Here is a 19,504-nt window from a genome sequence, read left to right as displayed (position 1 = left end):
GAATACTACAAATCATATATCCAATAAGGATTATATTTGGAATATATAAAGAACTCTTGTAACTCAATAATAGAATTATAATTAGCTCAATTAAAAAGTGGAAAAGGATTATTTCTCCAGAAGATACACAAACGGCCAATAAGACATGAAATGGAGCTAAATATCATTCGTCATGGGGAGACGCAAATCAAAACATGATGAGATACCACTCACACCCATTAAAATGACTAAAATTTAGGGGCCAGCCACGTGGCCTAGTGGTTAAGTTTGGCGCACTCTGCTTTGGCAGCCCAGGTTAGGTTCCCAGGCGTGGACCTACACCACTTATCAGCAGCCATGCTGTGGTGGCATCCCACATGCAAAATAGAGGAAGATTGGCACAGATGTGAGCTCAGGGAGAATCTTCCTCAAGCAAAAAGAGGGAGATTGGCAACAAATGTTAGCTCAGGGTGAAACTTCCTCAGCCACACACACACACAAAAAAAAGACTCAAATTTAAAAGGCAGATAGTAGAAAGTTCTGGTGAGAAGGTGGAGAAATTGGAACCCTCATAGATTGGTGGTGGGAATATAAAATGGTGAAGTCAATTTTGAAGACAGTTTGAGATTTCTTCAAAATGTTAAATATTTCATATGTCCTAACAATTCCACTCCTAGATGTATACTCAAAAGAAATGAAAATATACGTCCACACAAAAACTCGTACATGAATGTTCATAACAGTATTATTCATCAGAGCCAAAAGGAGAAGTAACTCAAACATCCAAAAACTGGTAAATGGTTAAGCAAAATGGAGCATATCAATACAATGGAATATTATTCAGCCATAAAAAGGAATGAAGGAATGATACATACGACAACATGGCTTAACCTTGAAAACATTATGCTAAGTCCATCACAAAGGACACATGTATGATTTCACTTATACTAAAGGTCCAGAATAGGCCAATCTACAGAGACAGGAAGTATATTTATGTTTACCTAGGACTGAGCATGTGGAGAGGAATGGGGAGGGAATTCTCATGGATGTAGATTTTCTTCTTGGGGTGATCAAAATATTCTGGAATTTGATTATGTTAAGATTGCACACCTACGTGAATATGCTTAAAACCACTGATTCTTATACTTCAAATGAGTGAATGGTGTGGTAAATGAATTATATATAAATAAAGCTATTACGATATTAAAAGAAGAAAGAAAACAGAATTCTGGAGCCAGTTAGGCAGATGAAAGCCCCTGGTGGAGGTCTGGAGCACTCCAGGTGCCACTCAAGTGACTCTGGGGGCTTCAGTTCTAGGTGTGCTGGGATTATAAACTGGAGTGACAGAGTAGACATATGTTACCTGATGCCCTCTCTCAAGAAGAATCTTTCTCTACTCATCAGCCCTACTTCTGGTTTCCTCCAAATTAGCCTGATTCCTGCTCTTATTTCTTAGGCCTACTTTCTCCAAAATAACAGGATTTCTTCCCACCTAAAGTACAGTCCCCTTCACTTCAGCACAGAGTCATTTTGGTTTCTTGTCATCATTACTGCCCTTGAGCTCCACCAATCAGAGCTGCATTGCTAGGAGTACTGCTTCAATACTAGAGTATTATTTCAAAGCATCTTGGTTGATTACCCAGGTTGCCATTCTCTTCTAAGCAGAACTTGTAATGACATCAATGAAACATCTCGGGACATAGTATGTTTATCTTGGTATGGTCTGTGTTTGCCAAAGATAAATATGCCCTTTTCCTTGAAGGGAAATCCTTGAACTGGTTTGGCGCTGTAGACCACATTCACATAATCTCCCGAAATACTAAAGGACAAACAAACTTTCTGGAATTGCTTTTATAATACTTCAGTGCATAATTGGGCAGTATAACTGAGTATTCCTATTCACATTTGTTTTATACTGATAATCCTACATAATATTTAATGAACAAATACTCTTGAAACATTGTCTGATGCCTTATTGGTGTTCCATCTATGAAGAACTAAAACAAGAAGACATTAAAGTTCAATTTTTTCCCAAACACTAATAGATAATCTGAAAGCAAAAAATTTCCTTTAAGAAATCAAATATCACCTTCAAAGGTAACTACAGAGTTACCTCCTCGTACCAGCACCGTGTAAGGTAAGTTGAGGGAAGTGGTAAATAAGGGCTGATCTTACTCCCAAAGAACTCTCCTCCTTGTCAGGAACATAAGAAGAAAGGTATGTCACAAAGGATAGTGTATATATATATATATATTTGTGTGTGTGTGAGGAAGATAAGCCCTGAACTAACATCTGTTGCCGATCCTCTTTTTGCAGAGGAAGATTGGCCCTGGGCTAATATCCATGCCTATCTTCCTCTACTTTATATGGGATGCCACCACAGCACGGCTTGACAAGTGGTGTGTAGGTCCACACCCAGGATCCGAACCTGCAAACCCCAGGCTGCTGAAGGCGAGCATGCAAACATAACCACTACACCACCTGTCCAGCCCCAGGATAATATATTTTAGAACATATATTTTAGAACAAACCAAAGAGCCTTTGTGTAAGGAAATAGAGACATCTCAGGATAAGAAAGCACTAATGAGATTGCTATCTCAATAAATATTTTGGCAGTGCAAGTGTGAAGACACGCACAATAGTCCACTATATTGATGGATGTACCATGGTTTGGTAAGTCAATTCCTCATTCAGGATGTTTTGGTTGCTTCCCTTCTATTACAGGGTTTCTCAACTTCAGCACTATTGACATTTTGGGATGCATAATTCTTTGTTGTGGGGGGACTGTCCTACGATTTGTAGAAGGGTTAGCAACAGCGCTGGCCTCCACCCTCCCCCCAAGTCCTCACAAAAATATTCCAGAAATTGCTAAATGTCTTTTGGGGGACAAAACCACCCCTGATTGAGAAGCACTGCTCTATTAAAAATACATTTTCATTGTTTTCCTGATTATAAAAGTAATCAACATTTATTGAAAAAATTAATAAAAATACTGAAAAATAAAATGGAGAAAGTAAAAATCATCAGCATTTTATTTTACTCAAAGTCACTTAAAACATTTAGTTACATTTCAGTACATTTTATTTTTGATATTAAATTTAAATCATATATCATTTGGCATCTCACAATTTTCATTCAATATTCCATATGAGCATTTCCTCATTAATTATTTTTTTAATGTGGTTTTCAATGGCTATGCAGTGTCCAATTGCATGGTACAATACTTTTTTTATTTTTTTTCAGTTTAGGAGAATTCTCCTGAGCCCAAGTCAAACTTTAGGGGATGGTATAATGAGCTCTTTGTCTAATAAGAGAATGACTCTAAACAAAGGCCTTTTCATCATTCTGCTTAGTAAGGAGCATATGGAGTCAACCAATTGGTCCTGTAGTGATTCAACACACACTTAGTCTTTCAATTTTCTGATTTTGGTACTATCCAGTTAGGTAAATTTCATTTAAAAATGTTTCAAATCCAAGGACACCTAAAGTTTTATTTAATTAATGGAAGAACCCATACTGGTTTAAAAATAATTATGGCATAACCTTTACATATTTATGACACTGTGCTAAGCACTAGATTTACAGATTTATCAGAGAATTTAACCCCACCCTTGAGGTTCTACAAAGGAATAAGACATGCATGGCAGTATCTCCAGTGTACACTATAATGTGAACAAGAACCAAGAAAGATATGCAAAATGCAATGGAAATTCAGAAGGAGGAAAGTGCGCAGAGGGAGAGACCAGGATGGGCCTGGATGAAGGATTTATGGTACACCATAAAGAAAGAACAGAATTCTGACCTGCCGGGCAAGGTAAGGAAAGGGAGGGCATTCCTGGCAGAAGAAATGACTTGAACGTGCAAGAAAGACATTAAGTGGTAAGATTGTGTGGCAGTGAAATGGTGTAACAGTCTAGTTGAAGGTGTCTGGGGTGAAGAGGGAAGGAATAGAAAAACAGAAGGAGAAAAGGAAAAGGAAAGGAGCAGAAGTTAATGAGAACCTGCTCCCATCAGGTGCTGTGCTTCATATTCCCTTACATCATTTCAGTACTCACATCTCCACCTTTAAAACAAGAACACCAAGGCACATGGTCACCCAGCTGCGAAATGCAGAAATGGTTACTCAGATAACAAACAGCAGAGATGAGATTAATTGTCTTTAAATTACTCTGTGCTACCTTTCAAATGTATATTCTACTGCTTACATTATTATATCATTACTTACATTAATCCAAATAAACTTAGAAATCCTCTTTCTCAAGCCTTTCCTTTTCAGCTAAACCCATCAATGCTCTCAGAGTACTCTGGACAGCTATTCAGTTGCCCCCATCGTGGTGCAGTACATGTATGTCCACGCACGTCTGCCTACTTTCTTCAACCTACAATATGATAAGTTTCTTGAGAGTCATCATCTCTATGGCTTCAATTCCTGGAACGAAGTTAAGTGTGCCCAAAAATTCACTGATTAGGTAAAACAGAATCCGAGCAGGGGTACTGAGACTAACATTTCCACCTTCCCCAAAATTGCTGTCAATTTACCTCTCTTTGAAAGTAACTATAAAAATTGAGGAAATGCCTTTATCCAGTTCTTGACTCCATGTGTGTTCCTGGAGGATCTGGCTTGTTAGAGATCCTCAAATACAAAGAAAATCTGCTGAAAGCATGTCGCATGTGGGAGTGAGTGTGTTAAGTTTACTTTAAATGATGGGCTTAAAATTGGATTGATTTTTGTACTAATCGTGCAATTTCCAGGTATTTGTTTTAATAACAAAGAGTACTTGAAATGACTGCTTTCAGCATTAAGTTTATAGCTAATTAGAGGAGCGTCTTACGGATGCACGCTAATGAGAGGGAGAGCTATTACTGATCAGAGTGTGAAAGTTTCAAGGATAGCATCATAAAACACAGTTTGCTTAGCTCTGTAAATAGATGCTGTTTATTTACAACAGCCCATAGATTACTCAAGTGCATAATACGCTGGTATATTAGGTGAAATAAAAATCTCCCTCACACGAGCTCCCACCGAAGTGCTCTCTCTGCTATTAAACTTTTATTAAGAACGGAGATAAAACAATTCTCCTTGGAGGAGGAATTAGAGTGCCTGCGGATGATCATTGAAGTGAATAAGAATGAGACAATGAGAGAGAGAGCCATGTTCTCAAGGAAACCCTGGCTGATCATGCCCACTGCGCGCTGACCTTGCCCTTACCGTTCCCAGAGGCACTTCAGGTCACTTCACATAAATGGATAACAGAACAGCTAAGTGTCCTGGAGTGAGTGATGCAGCGTGTGGAGACACAAAGGCCACTCTTGGGATGGTGTCTGAATGTAGGTTTTGTTGTTAGGACAGAGAGCAGCCTCAGAGGCAGAGAGCCAAGGATAGCATTCCACTGGGAGACGTGGGCTTCCCTGGGGCAGGGAATGGTGCAGACAGACGGTGAACAAGTCACGACAAGGGTGAGCATGTCGGGGAAGAATCTGAACTGGATGGGCGAATTAGGGAGGAGCTGGAACCCGGGAAGGTGAGAGGAAAGGGATATTTTTATATCCAAAATACATAGTCATAGTATTGACCAAAACAAAGAGAGGACATTTCAATGGAGTAATTGTTTTCACTAATTGTTCATTTGCTGGTTTACTAGGAGTGATCTGACTGAATCAGTCAGTTGTTTGAGCTTGGAGAAGGCATGAAGGTATGTTCAAGTTTCTCACCAAAATGTACAAATGAAAACTTCAAAAGGACATACAATTAGAATGTTCACTTTCATATGTAATATTCATCTTTAAGCATTTTTTATGTATAATATGTCAAAAACAGCACAATTGCTGAAAATTGAGTCCATCTAGTATGAGCCATGAGCTCAGCCCAACAGTGATGGCTTGGGAGGCCAGGCCACACAGAGGAAAGAATACAAAACCTAAACTGAACAGCCCTGAGGTTAAGATTTGACACTGTCAACTGGCTGTGTGGTTTTCAGCAAGTTATCAAGGCTCTCTGACCTGCAGATTCCTCATCTATATATTTGGGATAATAATATGGACTGCTAGGTATTGTTCGTCTTAGTCTGTTGGGACTCGTATAACAAAATACCATAGACTAGGTGGCTTATAAACAACAGAAATCTATTTCTCACAGTTCTGGAGACTGGAAGTCCAAGATCAAGTTGCTATCAGACTCAATGTCTGGTGAGAGCCCGCTTCCTCCTAGGCTGTCTTCTCACTGTGCCCTCACATGGCAGAAGGGGCAAGGGAGCTTTCTGGGGTCTTTTATAAGGACACTAATCCCATTCATGAGGGGTCTAATCATGGCCTAATCACCTCCGTCACAAAGGAATAAGGGACAGAAGTAGGAATGGGGAACATTCTCTTATAGGATACTTACTCCTGTCCCTTATGACATTGGTGTCATTCATTGTACTTACCCATATGCTATAATCATCCAATGCATTGTTATTCTTATTACTTTTAACAGTTATTAGATCAACTAAGAATAAGAAAAATAAAATATTTATTTTACCTTCATTTATTCTTTCTCCAACATTCTTCCTTTCTTTATGAAATAAAAGTTTCTGATCATATCATTTATTTTCCCTCTCCCTGAAGAATTTCTTTTACCATTTCTCGCAGGGAAGATCTGCTACAATGAAATCCCTCAGTTACTGTTTGTCTGAGGAAGTCTTTATCTCTCCTTCATTTTGAAGGATAATTTCTCTAGATGTAGAATTGTAGGTTCATAGTATGTTTTTTCCTTTCCACTATTTAAATAATTCACTCCACTCCTTTCTTGCTTGCATGATTTCTGATGAGAACACTGTAATTCCTATCCTTGTGCCATTATTTACAAAGTGTTTCTCGCCCATCTCTGGGAGTTTTTCAAGATTTTCTCTTTGTGTTAGTTTCTTTGTGGTTTGAAGACAATGTACCTATGTGTAGAATTTTTCATATTTATCCTGTGAGTGTTTTCTGGGCTTCCTGGGTCTATGGTTTCATGTCTGTCAGTAATTTTGGAAATTTTGCAGCTATTATTATAGTAAATATTTATTCTGCTCCTTTCTCTCTTTCTTCTCATTCTAGTATTTCAATTATGCACATGTTACAACTTTTGAAATTGCCCTAGTTTTTGGATATTCTGTTCTGGTTTTTTTGTTGTCCTTTTTTTTCTGTTTGAATTTCATTTGGCGAAGTTTCTAAGGACGTATCTTCAAGCACACTGATTTTTGCCTTATCATGTCTCATCTACTGATGAGTCCCTCAAAGGCATTCTTCATTTCTGTTATGGTGTTTTTGACTTTTAACACTTATTTTGATTCTTTCTTAGTGTTTTCATCTCTTTGCTTGTATTACCCATCTATCCTTGCATGTTGTCTACTTTTTCTATTAGAGTCCTTAACATATGAATCATAGTTATTTCAAATCCCTGTCTGATAATTCTAAAATCTGTGTCTTAATCTGGTTCTGATCTTGTTTTCTCTCTTCATACTAGGGGGGTTTGGTTACTTCTTTGTTTGGTTTTGTGTACTGCCTTCTAGGTCACCTTGCAATTTGTGTTGAAATCTGAACATGGACATTGTCATTTAAGGTTTTATGTTATATGGCTAGGAGCTGTGTTTTGTTTAACATTTGCTGTACCTGTAGGTACCACAGGCTTCAAGTGCCTCTAATGTCCTTATTTTGTCTCCCTTTTGACAATGGGGCTCCTCTTTGTACTGCTCTTCAGACAGGGTCAATTTCTTTCAGCTCTTTTAGCTATGATCCCCTGTTATTTATTGCAATTTGTTGTGAGGAGGGGAAACTTTCTATAATCTTATGATTAAATATCATTCTTGCGGTGGGCTTGTGTCTCTGCACTGTTACCTTCACACATGTTTATAGCTTTTTTACCCTTATGTGAGACAAAAGGTCTAGAGAGGGCTGGAGTCTGGGAAAGGCCCCTCACTTGGGTGGGAAAAGGCTCTGGTAAAGTATTTCCCCCTGAGTAGGCCTTTGTCATAAAGAATGCTCTGGGCTTATTTCACAATGGTTAATTTTCCCCTCCCCTTCCCAGAGCCATGAAGAGATCTTCCTTGTCTTTACCTTGAGGACCCGGTGATGTTTCTGGAGGTAAAACACATAAAAATGGGGGTTCTCTGGAGTTTCTTTCTCCCAGGCAGCCCACATTCCTCCACAATTCGTCAAAGTTACCATTTACATCTCCCTACCAGTTTAGGGCCCTAGTGTGTCCTGCTCCAGGTAACAGATGCCAGCTTTCACTTTTGGTATTCACTTAACTCTCCAGATTTGGGAGTGACGATTTGCCCTATAACCTCAGTCCTCTAATGGGTCCAAGAAAAGTCGTTGATTTTCAGTTTGTTCATCCTTTTTCTTGTTGTAAAGACAGGACTGACGACTGCCAAGATCTTTACGTGTTGGAGCTAAAGCCAGAAGTGTTGAACTTTCATTCCTTATTTTTTCAACAACTGTGAAGCATTGGGCAAAGCTGACCACATTTCCCCTTTGAGATTCTCTTCTCTGTCAGCATTTACTACAGCTTTCCTCCTCCCTTTCCACGAGCTCATTCTTAGTTGTTTTCCCATTTAATCCTAGATTCTGAGTTACTGTCATCCTATACATTCTCACTGAGCCTGGGTTTAATACCATGAATATGATGCAAAGAATTCTCAGTATGTATCATCATCTCAGATATGATCCCCATAACCTTATTTTCACTTGCCTTTGGTCTTCTTCTACTGGTGGTACCAAAGAGCCTTTAGAAAAGAGATGTCAAAAACTGAACTCAATTTTCTTCCCATTTCTATCTGCCTGTCTTTATTTCCCATCGCAATGAATAGTACAACCATTCATGTAATAAACCAAAGAGCAACCTTGAAGCCTAACCTCTCTCAAGTGATGTTAACTTAAACCCATTCATGTCTTTCAATTATGACTCTTCTTCTCCATATCTATGGGCATAGACTTTGTTTAGTCCTTTATCATTTTCCTTATTTCCCACCCAGACTATGACAATAGATCCTAAATAATCTCTCTTGGACAATCCAACTTTTATACTTCTGTAGTACTACAAGACTTAGCTTTCAAACATGATAACCTGACAGTTCTTCCTCTGCTCCCACCTTTCCATGGCTTTGAAAGCCTGTAATATAAAGTGATAATTCTTAAACATGGTATCGAGGCCTCTGACTTTCCACTCTGGCCTAACTCCCTAGTCTCACCTCTTGTCAGTTTTCTAAATACATCATTTACTGCAATCATTTTAAACTACTCACAATTCACCCAATTATACCGTATTTTTACATGTTTTTGTGTTTGTTTTTAATGCTCTTCCCTTGCTTTTTGCTTAGATAATTCTACCTGAACTTTCAAGGCCAAGTTCAAGCACCACCTCCTCTTTGGAAGTCTTCCTCTATCCCTTCCTCACATCATCCAGGCTGCCATTCTCAAGCTAACTTGATGACCCTCTTTATGCTCTGTCTTTGGACTTAAAACATAGCCTGAAATAAAATGATTTCCTGGATTGGATCCTGAATAGAAACAAGGGGGAAACTGGTAAAATCTGAATAAAGTCTCGAGTTTAGTTAATAGCAATGTGCATCTCCTAGTTTCGACAAATGTATCACAGAAATATAAGATGGTAATATCAAGGAACTCTTACACCTAAAACTGGGTGAGGGGTATGTGGGAACTATGTACTATCTTCGTATATCTAAAGATATTCACAAATAAAATATTTATTTTAAATATTCACAAGAAAAAACAAGCTTTGCATTTACTTCTCTGACGGCAATTACTGCACTGCTTGAGTGACCTGAGATAGAATACTGATCTCACTTTGTAGCCTCAGTTTACTTTTATATAAAATTAAGTTAATAATAGTCCTTGTCTCCAGTACTGTTGTGAGAACTTAATCAGAGAAGCCACGTGAAGCACTTAGGACAAGATCTCGCACCGAGTAAGCACTGCTTAGCATTAGTTATTGCTATTATTGATGAAATAATTGGCTCTTCATATCTGCCAGTCCCATTAGACTCTGAACTCCTTAAGTGCCTAGCATGGTATCTGTCAAACAGAAAATACTCAGTAAATATTTGTGGAACCAATATTGAAGGACAACATAAATTCTAATATTTTTCCTCATCTCTCCCTAGATATGCTTCTCATAACATGACAGAAATAAATCCCCTGCTAGTTGGTTTACTTCAGTGATCAGAATTCATGACAATATCACCATTACTTGCTCTCCTACTAAACTCTTCTCCACGTCAGACCATGAAAGAAACTGCATTTCCTCTATCATCCTAGAATTCATGCCCTCTATTCCACTGCACTCAAGAAATCTGAACTGCAGGACTATATTTTTTCAGCCAACACATCTTTTGGAAGTCAAAACTCTCATTTAATTGAATTTCTAGCTTTCTGCTCAATGAAAATTCTCAACTTGCCCCTGGATTGAGATATTTTCTTAATGTTGGACAGTCTTCAGAATTAAAATGGATAAGTCATAGCTGTAAAGTGTCTGGTTAATCAGGAGTCATAAAATTTGCAAAGCAGAAAGAAAAAATTTAACCACTCAAGATTAATTCGATAAAGTCATTGAATTTCAGGCTAAAAGATACTCAAATGATGAATAATCTGAAAGTTCAATTACTTACCTGAGAACGCACAAGAAATGATTGGTTTCAAGGCCATTATTCTTTTTTGGTTTTATTCTCCTGCTCACACCATGGGTGATCAATCCTATATTCTATTTATTCTATTTCATATTCATTTTTAAGATACCAGTATAAACATCAGTCCTCCTGGGAAAAGTCCTGATGTGCATCTGCATGTGCACACGCACACACACAAACATGCACACATCACAGATCAGATTTGTGCTCCTGCTATGTGCTCTCATGGCACCTGGGCATCCTTCATCAAGGCACTTATTACATTTATTTCAATTTCCTTTTTAATTGTTTATGTTACCTGCTAACTTTAAACTCCATGGTCAGAGAATGTCTATCTGAGTCTTTATGGTATTTCTAGTTCAAAGAACAGTGAGAAAATTTAACACTTCTTGAATGAATGAATTAATTAAAAGGAATTTTTATATCTTGATAAAGCTGAACACTGGGCCCTAAATATGTATTACTTTGGAATTAAGTTAAAATTGATTTTATAAAAGAAGGTATTTGTATTTTTCCCTACATGTTACATGATATGAAAACAAACATGCATGAATACAGCCAAGAACTTGCTATTCGTCCCCTATTTCCAAGCCCTCCTATGCCAATTCATCTTAGACACTTGGTCCAGATTGCAGGAAAATGTCGGGCATCGACCTTTTCTTTCATGGAGGTAATTCTACAAACTGGTAGGATAGAAAGATGCTATCATTTGAAAAACTGCTGTGACAAAGATTGGCGATTTCCTTTTGTTATCCCCACTTAGGGAACCCAAAATTAGAAAGAATCTATTTCCAGAATATATTTTATCCCCAAGAATCATAGGAAACTGGAGAAGCTATTTCTTTAAATATCTTTAAATAAATAAAAAAAATCCTTTAAAATAGGAACATCTTCCAAAATATTCTCAATAAGCAAAACCATGTTAAAATATAGTATTTTGCATTAAAAATACTGTGATTGAGACAGGTTTTTCATGTGTGCATGGGTGGAAGAAATGCTAGTCTAAGGCTTTCATGCTGAATATGCTTTGGATGATTGCAAAACTTTCCAAAGCTTGCTATGATTTGTGTTCCTTCCTCTTGACTGACTCACTATCCTTATATATTGGTCAAAATCCTTAACCACATCCTTATATGTCACCCTCCAGTGCAGTCTGATCTTTGTATATAAACAGTAAACATTAAACTGCTGATGGTATCATAGAAAAAAACCTTTCCTGCTGCTCAATAGCAGTAATGACGAGATAAAACCCAGGGGCACCTGTATATTTTTCCTCCAAACTAAATAACCCCAATATGTTGAGAGGATGAATTAGTCCTAAGTCCTCCAGCATTCTGACACATTTCTACAATCATTTATTATTCTGCAATAATTATTCACATATGGACTGATTCCCTTGCTGGATTAGAGCTCCTTGCATGTACTAGAGTCTGTGTTTTATCTACCCACCTATCTCCAGGTTCTAGAAAAATGCTCGGAACAAAACAAATTTTTGAGGATGTCTTCTTGAATGAGTGTATATTATAATCCTAATAATGTCTAACTGCTATACTAATTTTGCAATGATAGTATATTATAATTTATCTTGTGCTTAACTGTAGCTCATAATGTAATATTTCTAGATGATCAATTACCTTTCATCTTCCCTCTTTGCAGGGACTTTTTCTTGAACAGCCTACTCTCCATGCATTGCCATTCACCAAGTATAAGAGAATTAGGTATGTGAAACCAAGAACAGATCATTGGATCTGATGAATCCAGTGCTCTTTTTTAGGGTATAGGTTGAAAATAATTTCATAATAAAATAAAGATCCTTCACCCAACTGTGTAATACAAATTTTTCTGAAAATCTTATAAAACCATCAAAGAAAATAAGATAGCAAAGACCCTTTCAGCAGAAAAGAAGTAAAAACACTAAACCAATCAAGATTGAAGATTTATTTATTTTTCCTAATCTTGAGCAAATCACTCGCACCCCAAGAGAATTAACATCTCACATTTCTTTACCTCTTTCTCCATGGCCGTGGGCTGTAGAAATCCCTTTTATTCCCCAGAAAGAAGGAAATTCTGTCTTTTCTCACTAATTCTCCTTCTTTGCCTTTTCCACGGATCCCTTTATAAAATTACTTTCAGCCTTCCATTGGTATGCTTTTATTGCACGAATTAAGGTCTCATGCTTATGCAAACAACCAATTAAATCTCCGGCCCTGACCCTTCTTCTAAATTCCAGTACCACATTTCTATGTACCTGCTGGACACCACCTTCTGTACTCCTTCTGGAAATTCAAGTCTACTACAGTCGGCCCTCTCTATTCATGGGTTTGCATCTGCAGACTCAACCAGCTGCAGATGGGAAGGCCTTCAATGGTTGTGTCTGTATCGAACATGTGCAGACTTTTTTTCTTGTCATTATTCCATAAACAATATAGAATAACAACTATTTACATAATATTAGGTATTATAAGTAACCTAGAGATGATTTACAAGTATACAGTAGGATGTGTGTAGGTTATATGCAAATACTATGCCATTTTATATAAGCGACTTGAGTATCTGCTGGATTTTAATATCCACAGGGGTTGTGAAATCAATCCCCTAAGGATACCAAAGGAGAACTGAATATCCAAATGGAACTCATTACTTTCCACGTGAAGTCTTCTCCTCCTTTAGTGTTCTTCATTTCAGTTTATGGTACCATCATTCCACCCACCAGTAAACTTTACAGGCATAAATGGCACTTCTGTCTCTTACTTGGTGCCTGGGTCCAATAAGCTTCCAACTCCTCTCTGAACCTGTGTAATAACTTACCTCGTCTTCCCCTCAACTTTATTCATACCATCACTTCTCTAGTTCAGGCTTCATCATTTCACATATCCACTGCTGCAATATTCTCCAATCTATGCATCATATATTTAATACACTTCCAATTATTTTCTATTCCATTATTAAAACCATTCATGAGAAAAAAAGAAAAAAGGAGGAGATAATTCCAAGAAGATGGTATGCTGAATGTGACTTATTACCTTTGGCAGACAGAATGCTATGCATTCACTAAATATGGTTAATTTTATTACTGGGTTGACAGGAAGGCTACATTCCCCAGCTAATGTGGAGTCAGTTTGAAGACATATGGGTAAGTTCTGGCCAATGGAGTATAGGTCAATATCATGCATGTGACTTCCAGATCAGCCTAAAAATCTCTTACAATCATCTACTCTTTGTCTCTTCCACGTTTTCTGGTTGTCACAAGAAGGAAGGATCTCTAAATGGTTGCATAGCACAAAGCTTCCCACAGCCCCTGTTGACCACAATGAACTTTCATATGAGTGAGAAATACACTTATTGTGCTACCCTTCTAAGATCTGGCATTTGGGATTGTTTTCTAGCATTTGCCTGCCCTAATACTCTAATCCTCCACCCTCATTTCCAATATGTATACTATTCTTTAGCTAAATGCCTACTGGGGCAGAAGGACTGCTGGACGGCAGTGACAATTTGGGCACTATAGGAGCCTCAACAGAGAGAACTTATACAGGGCTTTCTCTCCTGTAGGTTGGGAAACACCCAGGAGAACAGCAGCAGAAAACACCAAGGTAAGGATCAGAATCTAGTAAATCATTAAAAGAGCTTGATTCTGAGAGATGGACTGGTAACTAGTGGAGAAAGTCAACATCAACACACATCCCTGGACCCTGTGTGATGGGATGAACACACAGTGCCCAGAGCTGAAAGAGTGCAAGAAAATCTAGAAGCAGAGAGAATACTTCCTGGTGGATCTCACCAGAACTGGCATTCTGCTTACACCTGCACTTCCAGCCCACAAACGTGGACACTGCTGTGCCTTTCAACATTCTCAGAACTAAGCCACTTGGGGAACATAGCCAATTAGACCCGCTTCCCAAAGAGCAGCCAGAGAAAAATAACAACCCACCTAAGGAGGCACAGCAGCTATAAATAGGAAAATAGGTTAGAAGAAACCAAGCCCATTCTTGGTACATTAGAGTTGCTGAAATTGATGCACGGGGCCGCTCTGTAAGTTATTCAAGTTGTTCACTACATGAGACACCTAGCCAGTAGAGCACACAGGACCTGAGATCCAGTCCTAATGTGTTTGCTAAGCCATGCACCCTCTTAAGGGCCACACACTCGCAGAGGAAGGTGCACATTTTTTATTAACAGAAAAAACCCTGTCGGCTGGGTAAGTCATGTAACCATGAAACTGAGCCACCTGGAGGGAATGTCTTTTTCCCTAAGCTATGAAAAGGCACTTTTTGTGGACTAATGTGCCGCTTTGGGGAATAGCAGTGGTCCTTGAGTTACACGGCAATTTAAAAAACAACATCAAAAAAATGATAACAGCATTGCTTTAATTTATAGTGCAACACACAAATTCTGGAGTGAAATCATGACTTCCCAACTAAATATACTTTACATTTAAATATGCCACTAATTCTTACAGAAGTAATGACCTGGATTACTAAGTATAAGTAATATCTCCAAACATGTAGCTTAAATACAAAGAGAGAACTCATGATCAAAAGAAAATTAGACTTAGAAGACAGATTTTGAAGAAATAAAATTCAAATGAGTCCATTTATTCGTTTATTCAATTAATAATTTTTAAATATTATGTATGAGGAAATTTTCTAAGAGTTTGAAATAAATCAGTGGACAAAAAGAGACAATAATCCTTGCTCTCTTGGATGTTACATGCTAGTGAGGAGAAACAGACAAGAAATAGTAAACATAATAATTTATATAGTATTTTAGTAGGGGTGGATTGGGGGAGTGCTGAAGATTATATAATTTTAGAGAACCTCTTTAAGAAAAAGAATTCAGACTAACAGCTCCTCCTCTTCTGCTTCTTATCCTCTTACCTGCCTTTCCTGAATAATTTAGTCTAAAATCATTAGCAGAGCTGAGCAAGGTAAATGACCATGCACAAGGAGAGGGGAGTATATTCCCAAAAGGAATGAGCACACCTAGTGTACAATCTTGGTCTCTAAGAACCTCTCTCCCCTATAGGGAATCAGGGTTCCTTAAAGAAGTGGTTGGTCCAGGGCTGAGTCAAGGAAAAATAAAAAATGAGCCTGGAATATCTTATTGCACAAGAAACTAAACAAATGCTCAAAGAAAAATGAACACTCAGAAAAGGTACAAGGAGGTCAGTGAGAAGAGGCTCCCACTGGCCAAAATTGGACAATTTAAGCATCAAAATGAATAATGATAATAAATGAATATAGCCAATTGTATAAAATAGGAAATCATGAGTCCATATAGGCATAAATAAACAAATTAATAAATTGAAATACTGATTAGGAATGGGTCTTAAATTACTTCCTGGAAAAACAAAGAGAAAAGATTAATTTTCCAGTGAAAGAGCCTGGCAAACACCAACTTAAGTGATCAACGTTAATATCATCACTAATGAGACAAAGCACAGTTGTGTCCACATGACAGGATCCAATGAGAATAAACTCACTACTGTGACATTGCTGCCAAGAACTCTCAACCAGAATCTAATTACCAAAAAATTGGACAAATCAAATGAAGGGGCATTCCACAAAATGAATGGCCTATAATCTTCAAAAGTGTGAAGATCCTGAAAGTAAAAGTTTCTTAAAATAAATTAAAAAAAAAAAAAAACTGATCCAGACTGAAGGAGATTGAAGGACACATGACAAATAAATGAAACATGTGATCCTGAACTGTATCTTTTTGCTGTAAAGGTCATTACAGGGAAAATTGAATGAAGTTTGAAGATTCAATGGTAACAATGCATGGATGTTAATTTCTTGAGTTTTATCACTGCACAGTGACTATATAGGAGAATGTCTTCTTATGTAGTAAATATACACTAACATTTTTGAGAATAATATAGTATAATGTTAGCAACTCAAATAATTCAAGAAAAATAAGTATTTTGTGCTGTACTTGCAACTTTCTGTATATTTGAGGTTTTTGCAAAAGAGAAAATTTTAAAATAATTTAAAAATACAAAATTAGGTAGGAAAGTGAAAATTTAGAATGTGAAATTAATCAGAGGTATAAAAGATATTATACATAACATACCATAGTAGTTTTACAATTAAGTATCTAATATATCCCTGTAATATTTTTTCCTACCTGTTTTAGCTTCATATCCTTTGATTGCCTTCTCATCTAACAATTCTTGATATAATTTTCTATAGAAAGGATACAAAGATAAATTAATCTTTCTCTAATAATATTGATGACTTTTAAAAAATAATTGATAGTTGAGAAAATTTCTCTCAGCTTCAAAACTTGTCATGGATAATTAGCACCCATTGTCAAAAATAACAGACATTTTTGACATTTTATGCCACAATATTTTATTTTTGGGGGTGAAATTTTGGCTTTCTCTTACATATGGATTTTGTATTGTCCATAATTTTGAAAATATATATACAAATTTAACCTGAAATTTAAGTATGCACAAGACATTTTGAATACATTTTGAAATTACCACTATGTGTACTGATCTACAGAACTATGTGATCAAATTACTCTTTTATTACATTGACTCATTAATAAGTATAAGTGGGATTTTGGTCACTGGAAATAGTTTATCTTCAGGTTAGTTGACTGTGTGGGTGGCAGTCTTGCATACCATTTTATCCAGATCCACCAGACTTCAATAAAACAAGATATATCATATACGCTAAAATACAATCTAATACATTGCAATGGCTACATTAAACACCCATCTTCTCACACAAACATGCTACTCTTTGTAGTCTCACTACAGAATTATGCACTAAAATACAGAAATTAATAAATTCTATTTTGTGTGATTCCAACAGATCATAAAAAATCATAAAAAATGATATATTTATAATGCTTTATCAAGTATACTTCTATACTTCTAACAAAACCACACTTCATTTATTCCTAGGTGTTCAGAAGAAACAATTATATTTATAATTACACTTACAATTTAACCCATCTGATGATGGGAAGAAATTCCACAGGCCAGCTTCTTGATCTGTGGTTTTAAAGGTCACTTCTCTCTCACTGCCAACATGGCCTCAGTGCCAGTTGCTAAAGGACACATTCATATTTTGGTAGGAGTGTGAACCTACCCCTTTGGATAACAATGATAAGTAGGTTGGCACAACTGCTGCTGGCAGCATACCTGGAAGCTAGTCATACACCAGGATGGCTAGCAACAATGTAGCAGAACTGAAACTGACTGCAAAACACGTAAATATATCCCGTTAATCTCCAACTCAAATACTCAACTCAATTTCCCCTTGGGCTGATCCCCTGAGTCCCCCAGTCATTCTAGCTCCACTTGAAATGAGGATTAATTTTGATGAAAGGGAAATCCTTGAGAAACGTCTGTAATGCCTCTGGTGCATGTGTGCATAAATGAATGAATGAATGAATAAATTGACCAACCAACCTACCAACCATTGAGATCTTAAGATAGAATAAAATGAAAAGGAGAGAGCAGAGTGGCGATAACAATAGAATATCAGGGGTAATAATATATGTAGTAATAAAGATTTATGTAATAAACTAAGAATTAATAGGACAATGAGAATATCCTGTGAGGAAAATGTTAATGATTTCCAGAACTACGCTGCCTATTCTATCTCAGTAAGACACAGGAGTTAAACAGTAAAGTTAAGAGTACTGGGGATGGGGACATACTGGAGATGATTTACTAAAACTTATGAGAAGATGTAAGTCTATCTTTATATAAACTCTTTCAGTGAAAAGAAAAATAAGGAATCATTTTATGGAGGTACAATTACCATGAAATAAAAATTAACCCTGGAGAGTAACAGAGAAGAAAATTATAGTTTATTCCCTTACTCATGAACACAGAATCAAAAATTTTAAACCAATTTAAGTAAAAATAATGTATCAATTTATTTTTAAACAGCATCGTGACTAAGATGGGTTTATTCAATGAACACAAAATGCTTTGTATATGAGAATGTCAACATAATTCACCGCACCAGCAGATTAGAGGAGAAAAATTATTATCTCACCAGATATATTGACACCATTTGTTTAAAAAATCAGCACCTATTCATGATTAGCCATCTTAGGAAACTAGGAATAGAAACAAAACTGAATGTAATAAAGGCTATTTATCAAAAATCAATTGCTAAAAACATACACGAAGAAGAGTTCTCAGGAAAATTGTTTTTAAAATCAGGATCAAAACAGACATCATCACTACTTTTCAGAATTGAGAATCTTGCTGGTGGAGTCATACTAAATAAAGGCATAAATGAATAAATAAGAAATTAGGAAAGAAATAACAGAACTGCCAATACTTGATGATGGCTACAAAAAAAATAACAAGAATTAGTAAGAGTTGAACAAAATTGATGAATAGAAGACAAATTTATAAATTTCTACTACAAAGCAATACATGTTAGAAAGTGTAACATCAAAGGATACATTTATAATAGCGCAAAAATACAGGGCACATTGAAGAAATCTAAAAAGAAAATCACTTTTCCCCACAATTAATCTATACATTCAACACAATTCCAATCAAACTCCAAGTAAGATTTTGACTAGAGATTGACAAATCAATTCCAAAATTTATGTGAAAAAGGGCCAAGAATGATTTTAAGTGTTTTGAAAGATCTATGAAGTGATTTCAAGACTTATTTTAAGTTATAGTAGTTAAGACTGTAATGTTGTTATATGCATAAACAAAGAGATCTGTATTACAAAACAGAGTATACTGGAACAGACCACAAATGAAGAGAAACAATTTATAACAGAGATGATATTGCAGATTAGGATGAATTATTCAATAAATGGTACTGGGAAAAATGGTTATTCACAGTGGGAGAAAAAAATAAAACTGTGTC

At 36.6% G+C, this 19,504-nt stretch overlaps 1 long non-coding RNA gene across 8 annotated transcripts in view; it reads right to left on the bottom strand.

Annotated features, from left to right (window-relative positions):
• The window catches only part of LOC147912256 (uncharacterized), a 71,024-nt gene that overhangs the window by 47,646 nt on the left and 3,874 nt on the right, over positions 1-19,504 (bottom strand). For 4 of the 8 annotated variants that reach the window (XR_015550132.1, XR_015550129.1, XR_015550131.1 and 1 more), the window contains exon 3: positions 16,770-16,828. The exons of the other annotated variants lie outside the window; for them this stretch is intronic. This is a non-coding gene — a long non-coding RNA (uncharacterized LOC147912256). The remainder of the gene's footprint in view (positions 1-16,769; positions 16,829-19,504) is intronic. 8 annotated transcript variants of the gene reach the window in all.

Source organism: Ceratotherium simum, chromosome 38 (genome assembly GCF_057802395.1).
Source record: "Ceratotherium simum simum isolate JZ-2026a chromosome 38, ASM5780239v1, whole genome shotgun sequence".
NCBI classification, from domain to species: domain Eukaryota; kingdom Metazoa; phylum Chordata; class Mammalia; order Perissodactyla; family Rhinocerotidae; genus Ceratotherium; species Ceratotherium simum.
This window is presented reverse-complemented; position numbering and strand designations above follow the sequence as displayed.